The following is an 8,761-nucleotide window of genomic DNA, read 5'->3' on the forward strand; positions in this document are numbered from 1 at the left end:
AAGCTGTTATATTCTTTTAGGAACCATTTCCTGCTCCTGAAAATGTTCAACAAACCCGATTCCCTTGATACAAACGTGTTTGACAGAGATCCAAACGGAGAGCTCAAAACTTCACACTTCCAAGAAGTCCTTTTGGGATGCCACAACTCTCGGCAATTACTCTTCCAAGGTCAGTGTTATTTCAGTTCAGGGTCATTGGGTAACACTAACAGTTGCAGAAGAGGAGAGACATGTATATGACTTAACTGAGATCATTACACCATATGCCAGCGCTGTGGTTGTTTAGAGACAGCATCATCACCTAAAGCTTGCTGTTGATATAAAAACAAAGCAGTGCTGCTTCACCAACAGTCCAAGCCGCAAGCCAACCCTCTATGTTTACAGAGAAACAACAACCTCCGTCAGTCTCCTCCATCCAGAGTTTACAGCTTTCCCTCAGGTTCAGTTGGAATACTATGAAAAAGAATTCAGCCAAACCACATTTGAAAATTCACGCATGTTAAGTGAGCATGTCATATTTTTCTAGCTGTAAGAGATCATTAATCTGACTTTATTTACATTATTTTTTGGATTCCCTTAGAGGTTTTTATGTCATGACCCAGAAAGCAGGCCCCATGGACGTTTTTGAACAATCCATGTTTTTTTTTCCAGCGGCTCCAAATCTCCTGGGGAAATGTTAACACGTAAAACAAGCAGATAAACACAAACCCAGACTATCATTCACTATAAATCTCCCAAGTGCTGTGCATCTGCACGTGACTGCAGAAACGGCACACTCCATTCTCATCTGAAAGGCCGCCGAGATACAGTCTGTTACATTGTCAGAGCAGGGAAAATGTTTCATTTCCAGAAATGGTTCTGTTTCTGCTGCGATAACCAATCTTCACTTTAGTCAGATGTTTGTCTGGAAGCACAACCAGAGATAGGGGCACCTTGATTAATGTTTAGGATGTAAATATTTATATGGGTTGCATTTCATGGAGAAGTACAAACAACCAGCACATGGGTCTTTTGAGTCTGAAGCCTGGTCGGGTGTCGAAGCGGAATAACTTTTTATTTACCGGTACATAAATTCACATCATCTCTTGGACAGTAAATCAACAGCATAGCAGATGTTTTGTTTGTGTAGTCTTCTATGCCTTTCAAAATGATTTAAAAACACATAAAAAAGGGAAAAAAAATACTTATCTTTGGGCTCTCACATTTCACTCTTGTTAAGAAAAATCATGACTCTAAAGTTGTCCTGAATTTTTCAAGCTAGCTGTCATACATATCTTATACTATACTAAATTCCTTACATATGTTTTAGGTTTGGTTTAGGTTTTTGTGCATGTAATCAGTAGTATGAGCTAATCATATGAACATGCAATACATTTAAAATACCATAATTAAATTGTGCTTTTCTATAAGCTAATAAGCTCTTGCCCTTTCATTTTTCCCTATGTGACTATGTCATAAAAAACGTTTTATTGACTAATTGATTGATTGCGCAGGCTCATTCAAAATCAACACTTTATTTACTCCACCTTGTTTCTATAGACCGGTGGAGTATTTTTGGCTGCAATCTTCTCAGAGTTCCCACCGATGCTGTTATGTAAAGCGTAAGGTGTAATGGCATTAAAGGAACAGGAAAGATCCTGTTCTAGCCGGAACTTCCCAGTTTGGAGACAAAAGCAGTTAATGATGACTTCCCACAGTTAACAAAAACCCTTATGGGTCACATTAAGACTATTGTAAAGAGATTTTTAAGGTATACCAGCTCAAAGTCTAGTATTAATATAATTCCTATGCATCAGAGGGAGTTGGGAGGAAATATTGGAGGAAGTAAAGAGGGAAATGGTGGCCCAGGACTGGGGGGTTGAATGTACCAACAGGAATATCACAATTGTGTATGTTCCTCAGGTCACATACTGCTACTATATGCATACATGTCACATACTGTCTGATCTGATCTAGTTGATTATCTGCATTTCGGAGTCGTTTCTGAGTGTTTTTTATATCCACATCAAACAAGCACCTGTCTTTGTGTCAGCAGCTAAACGCTTTCAGGATACAATGTGTATGATATAACTCCCCTGGGTTTAATGCATTGTTCTTGTGAACACAGAGTCATGCATTTAGACATAGATGTTCTTGACTGTACTATTCACGGCTGACACTTTGAGCATGTTATTTTAGTGGAAAAAACAGCATCTTACTCACTAGATATTTGCAGCACAGTAAAACAAGGCATTAAAATTAAATCAATATGTTCATTACAGATATTCAATTTCAGATATTCTCTCGGCTTTATAAATAAATTAGACCTCAAAACGTTTGAACAGTAAAGTGTGGAAAGCAGACAGTAAACTTTTAACATTTGTTTTCAATTAAAAATCCATTTGAAGTCCATTTGATCACAGTTGTATGTTTCTGTACCTCAAACAGTAGCGTGTGGTGCTAGCAATGGCAGGTTCGCTTCAGACTTGAACTTTTAAAATGTAAACCTGAGTGCAGTCTTCCTAAAAGTGTGACTGACCTGCAAGATCAGAAATTCGCGCCATTAACTGATTTGCATAATCAGATGCTAAATCTCCACAGTGTGATTCCTTCTTCTTAGCTAATTCCCAAAATCACCTGACCTGCTCTCTCGGCTCTACCTTTCTGTCACTTGTCCCACATCCTGTGTGTACATATTAGGGTTGCAATGTCCCAGAGAACCGCACAGGGAACACAATGCTGAGAAGGCCTTGCCTCTTTCCCTATTGTGGCCTCGTTAGGGAAATGAAAGGGGTGTTCCGTCTATACTGACCCTCCGATGTTCTTGCCAGTCCCTGCGTTCAAGGATTGCCTGGGAATTATTTAGTTTATCAGCACTATTGTTGCCGGCCATGGTATATCTCAATAATCTATCTATTGCACAAATTACAGTTGGATTGCGAGGCCTGCGGCAGGATATACAACTCACTGAAGTGGAAACAATAGGAAAGAGTCATTCCATCTTAGTCATTAGCGCTTTTATGAAGGAGCTATTTAATTAGCCACAATAGTTTAGTGTGAGAGTCATCCACAATGCTGTGAGGACCTGTCTGGCCTTTTCACAGCTGATCGTTCTCATCCTTCAGGCCCTCCCTCCTCAACCCCTTCCCCCTACCATTCCCTTCACATTCCCATCTCCTCACAGCTTGCCTCTCTTATCTGCAGCCTCCAGACAGCTGTGTGTGTCATTGTGTTTGTCTGCACTGACTGTGCGGCTGTGTGATGTGAACGTGGGTACATCTGTACGCATTGACATGGAAGCAGTGAGTGTAAGCGATTTGGTCAGAGGCTGTTTAAGTGTAATGTGTTTTGATGTGGTTTGCATTACATATTAGCCTATAGAACGGGTCGAGGACTAACAAAATATTGAATTTCTTGAGAAACCACCGAGGTCTTACTCATTGTGTTTGGACACAGCTGATTTGACTCAGCCCCCCCCCAGCTCAAAATACGTTCCCGCGGCTATGGATAAGCCTAATTATTTTCCCTCCCCTAACAATGCACAACTATATAGTTAGGTGCATTTTATTATTTGCTATAGGAAAAGGGGCAATTTTTTATTCCCTTTTCAAAACAGACACTTTTGGCCCAACATTTGAAAACAATAGCACAGAGCCTAGGCTACGAGCCATTGTGCGTTGGTTTATTTATTTATTTGTGGTTTGATAAATTGGCAAATGTGCTATATATAATTACATTGCTGTGTTTTATTTTTGTCCAATTTAATAGTCATGAAAATATAGTTTAATCATAAACGGTTATGATTTAAATCAATCACCACATTATCTGAGCCCCCAGAGCCATAAAACTCAACAGGCCATGGCATTTAATCATTATTTTTTTAAAAGGGCTCTTGTCACGTTTGCTTTTGGAATGCGTGTCAGAATCCCTGAAAATATTTATAATTTCATGGGAAGGTACTCGCATGCTCTAGCACACACACTCCCACACATACAGTCAGAGCCGGACTGTAACTAAGTACATTTACTGAGTATTGTACTTAAGTACACTTTTTGAGTATCTGTACTTTACTTGAGTATTATTTTTTCTGGGAACTTATGACTTTAACTTCACTACATGTACTATACATCTGCCAGCTGTGTGTACTCAATCTGCAACTTAACGTGATCTTTACCTTGTTTGATGCATGTTTATGGTCTTCACAATAGTGGCTGTATAACACCATCATTGATTCAACTTCTGTTGTTTAAATGTTTTCATTATCCACCAATTTCCAAATTAAATTGAAGATAATCCCGGCCTTCATTTAATATTCAGAGACAACTTCTGTCAACACCTGTGCCTGGTATCACAATGCCATTTTTATGGCAGCCATGTATACATTTAGGGCTAATAGTGTTAGATTTTAAGTTGCTATTTTTTTTAATCAAATGAGCAATAAGACCTTGTTTCCAGGCAATGTTGAGTCAGCTTCCTCTTCTGCCTCATTCCACCTCCTTTCCCCCTCCTCCATCTCCTAGTGCTGCTTCCTGCGTGTTATGTTTTTGAGAAGCTTCACATCCTTACGCTTTGACCATTAGGTCCTGTTACTAACACAGGAGGTTGCGTACAGGAACATCTGCGTGATGATTATTTTGAGCCCTCACATGAGGTCTCTTTCTTTATTGTGCCGAGCGCTGGCTGTGATCTTCCACGTTTCTCACCCTCATCGCCTGCTGCCTACCATGTTACCTCTGTCTGTTTGGTTCTTTAGCCTCACAGTGTGGTGCTGTAGTGAATCTTATAGCCTTTAAATAGCAGCGGGAGGAACAGTAGTAATTGCAGGCCCACAGAGGAAAGATACCCCACTATCACCAAATGTTAGCGATGCAGTATGATAACACCTCCATAACCCCCACACGTGAGAGCCCTTGCCAACACAGAAAACACATGGTGCTTTTGGCTGCCCATGTGAACATACAAAGGGGTGTATTTGGGGGTGCATTAACGACGGGCGAGCTGGCACGCATCCCACTCTGTGTTTCACACATTTCAGCGCTGATGTATCTGCTCTCATCAGCTCCAGTCTTTCCCAGCATCCCAGGTACTACAGTGCTGTTGCAGCGTTGTGCAAAATTCTGAATTTCTATCTATCTATCTATCTATCTATCTATCTATCTTATCGTTCTATCTTTCTATCATTCTATCGTTCTAAAGAATTCTCTATTTATCTATCTATCTATCTATCTATCGTTCTATCTATCTATCTATCTATCGTTCTATCTTTCTATCATTCTATCGTTCTGTCTATCGTTCTAAAGAATTCTCTATCTATCTATCTATCTATCTATCTATCTATCTATCTATCTATCGTTCTATCTATCTATCTATCTATCGTTCTATCTTTCTATCATTCTATCGTTCTATCTATTGTTCTAAAGAATTATCTATCTATCTATCTATCTATCTATTGTTCTATCGTTCTATCTATCTATCTATCTATCTATCTATTGTTCTATCGTTCTATCTATCGTTCTAAAGAATTCTCTATCTATCTATCTATCTATCTATCTACTTTTTTCAAAACTTTCAAAACAGGCTTTATCACAGCAATATTCAACAGCAAAGTGTTTTTTGTTCATAGAATAAATTTACATATGAATTTCTTTGAATGTCATTTTAATTCTACTTATTAATATATTCATAATACTGTATATTCCTCTATATAAATATATTCAGATTTATTTCTACATCCTGTTTGCGAGTGTTTGTGAGTGTGTATGTTTGTTAATGGGGGAGAAATGTGCTAATATGACGTGGTCTTATTTTATTTCATAAGCATGATTGGCAATCTTGGACTTTTCTGTTGTTTGTTTTGCTGTTGAGCCCATTTCCATTTGATCAAACTTTCTGGACAGACTAATCATCTTCTCATCTTGATCAGTTTTTCACAAATCCAATATTTGGATTGGTTGTTTATTAATCTGCAGCAGTATTAGGACGGATCCTGGGCAGATGGCTGTATGATTTCATTATTTCCCAGTTCCTTGCCATACTGGTGCAAATACAGAGAGGCTTGGCTGTGGTGTGCAGTTCTGGCAGGGATGTCAGCTCAAGGTCGAACTCAGCCTCATTTGCTTCTCATTAAGCAGTTCCAGGCATGCTCACCCAGGTGAAAAAGAAATATATTTAAATTGTGCTTTTTCAGACATACTTACTATATTTAAATTATACTATACTAAGTGCATATTAAATGTATTATTTTGAAACAACTTTAAGTATATTAAGTGTATTTCAAGATATGTTTAAGTTGGATTTTAATCTATTTGTAATATATTTAATATATTGAAATTGTGTTAAAATGGAACCACTTTAAGTATATTTAGTGCAATTTAAGTGTAATTCTTAAAATACATTTAAAATGTCCTTTTAACACTTCATGAACTACAGTTAAGAGTATATTTGAAGCATCGTTTTAATGTACTTCAAGTACATTTCAATTGTATTTCAGCTCATTGGAAATGCATTAGCATTACACTACTAGTATATTATAAAGCTGCTTTTTTCAGTATATACACACACGTACACACTTTGATATCTAGAAAACTTTAATGTATTATTGTGTACATTACAAATATTCATAAAGTACACTAAAAAAGGACAGCAGCATATATACTTCGGTGAAAAACAAAACAAAACATACTATTAAATGTATTAAAAATGCACTTGAAATACAAGTATGTTTATAGTATATTTGTATTACTACAAACATACTCAAGTACATTTTAATACATTATAAAAAAAACATAAATAAAAAAAGACTGAAATGCTATGGCAGAGCTATCTTTTCAGTATCTTTTCAGAACATTTCAGTTATACCGGCCTTACTAAAAAGTACAGAATTTTACATCAATGAATAAATAAAAATTACAATGCAATTTTCTGAAGAAAAAAAATACATAAAAAAGACTGAAAAACAAAGTGCATAAGTGAATAGCTGTGTGTGTGCAAAGACTGAAGATGATAAAGTTCAAGCAACAGAATAGGGAGGGATGGAGGGGGTTTTGGAGGTGGACAAGGAGATGGCGTAGGGATGGTGAGAGGCAAAAGTGCGGGGATGATGGCAGGATGTCAAGTCAAGTCAAGTATGGGAGGATGACGATGATGCCCTGGCAGCTTAGATGGTGTTTGGCACATGGCACAGACCCAGAGCATCCCAGTGCTGACAACACACGGCGGAATCGAGGGAGCGAGGAGCCAAAATGTAGATGGTGTGGCTGCCAACATCTGGGGGCCGACCGACGGAGACCGAGCTGGTGGATCCGAAGGCGCAGATGGAGGGCTGATGGAGCTGAGCGTCGTCGCAGGTTCCGGAGACCTGGGCACAGCCTAGTCGTCCTGACTCCTGGCATACAATATTTTGCACCAGAGCCTTGCAGCTTTAGAAAAAAACAAAACAGAAACAAAATTAAATAACAGATTTTTACACAAATGACTGAAAGAAAGCACAAATTAGCCAGCTGGAATGGACACATTGCTAACGTTTTTCTTCCAAGATTGACCAAATCACCCTCCATTAGGCCTGATTCAAAAATCTCTATAACAGAGGTGATACAACATGAAAATATACTTACTATTCCTTTGCTTGTCTCTGCACTCAGATTTCAGTTTGTCTTCTATAGCAGCTGATCTGAAAAACAACAAATGTTAATATTTCACACACACACACACAAAAAAGCAAATGATGATTGATGATTTGTTTTCTTTTTAAGAATGACAGTACGCTGAGAACAATGTACCTCAAAAACCTTCCCAGCCTCAGCAGTTTCAGATGTACTGTATGCTCTCATATAAGCAACCCTTCTTACAATTTAATCTTTGTTCTTATCTGTAATGAGAAATATATATTAGAAAATAAAGGCGATAAGGTTGTCAAGCTTGAACAAATATAAACACCAATCAACGAACACTACCACAGTTGGCTAATCAGCTCAAGACAAAGTAATTGTATGTTCATAATCATGGTTTTTCAAAGATCATTAACCTCATTACAATGAAGCCAAATTGTTCAGGAAATCAGAAATAAATAAATACACAACTTCATTTTGCAAATAAAAGAATGTTAATGTTGTACATGTTATAATGACTAATTTTATTTTATTTATTTTTTTCTGCCAATGCATGTGTCAAAAACACGACTGGCACAGACAAATAACGTTAATTAAATCTTACCTGAAGTCACAGTGAGGTTCCAAAAGCCAGACGCCATACACGCTTGCAGAAGCTGGTAAAAATAAGAACATACCGCTATATTTTCTAATTAATTTCATAGTTCCCCCAAAACAATTTGAATTCTGTCATCACTCACCCTTAAGATGCTCCAAACCATCTAAGACTTTCGTTCATCTTCAAAAGAAAAGCTGAGATATTTTAATAAAAATCTGAGAGATTTATGTCCCTCCGATGAAAGAAGATTCACCAAAGATGTTCACGTTTCAAAAAGTTGAAATCGCAAAAAAACATCGCCAAAGTAATCCATATGAATTGCGTGGTTTCCTCCAAGTGCCCTAAAGAGACACGATCGGCGACCGCTCTATATAATACTGTTTAAATTTAGACTTATATTCACATTCAAGAGACATTTGATCATGAGACATTCAGCTTTATTCTGCAGTACAGGGGTCTGGTCTGATTTAGGGAAAGAAGGAAAAGAGAAATTGTTTAGAGCTAAGACAAAGTAATTACTAGAAGAAATATTGAGGTACTTTAGTAAACTACTTTTAGTAACTACTAATACCACATT

The 8,761-nt window shown here is 37.6% G+C and overlaps 1 long non-coding RNA gene across 1 annotated transcript; it reads right to left on the minus strand.

The window, feature by feature from the left end:
* Window positions 1-7,111: 7,111 nt before the first annotated feature.
* On the minus strand, window positions 7,112-8,597 carry LOC107721281 (uncharacterized). Its single transcript, XR_001637696.1, has 3 exons — window positions 8,191-8,597; window positions 7,593-7,846; window positions 7,112-7,397 (listed from the first exon to the last, which is right to left on the minus strand). It is a non-coding gene; the product is annotated as an uncharacterized LOC107721281 (long non-coding RNA).
* Between the last annotated feature and the right edge of the window lie 164 nt (window positions 8,598-8,761).

The sequence above is a fragment of the Sinocyclocheilus rhinocerous genome, unplaced genomic scaffold, assembly GCF_001515625.1.
Source record: "Sinocyclocheilus rhinocerous isolate Xijiao unplaced genomic scaffold, SAMN03320098_v1.1 scaffold271, whole genome shotgun sequence".
NCBI lineage: Eukaryota > Metazoa > Chordata > Actinopteri > Cypriniformes > Cyprinidae > Sinocyclocheilus > Sinocyclocheilus rhinocerous.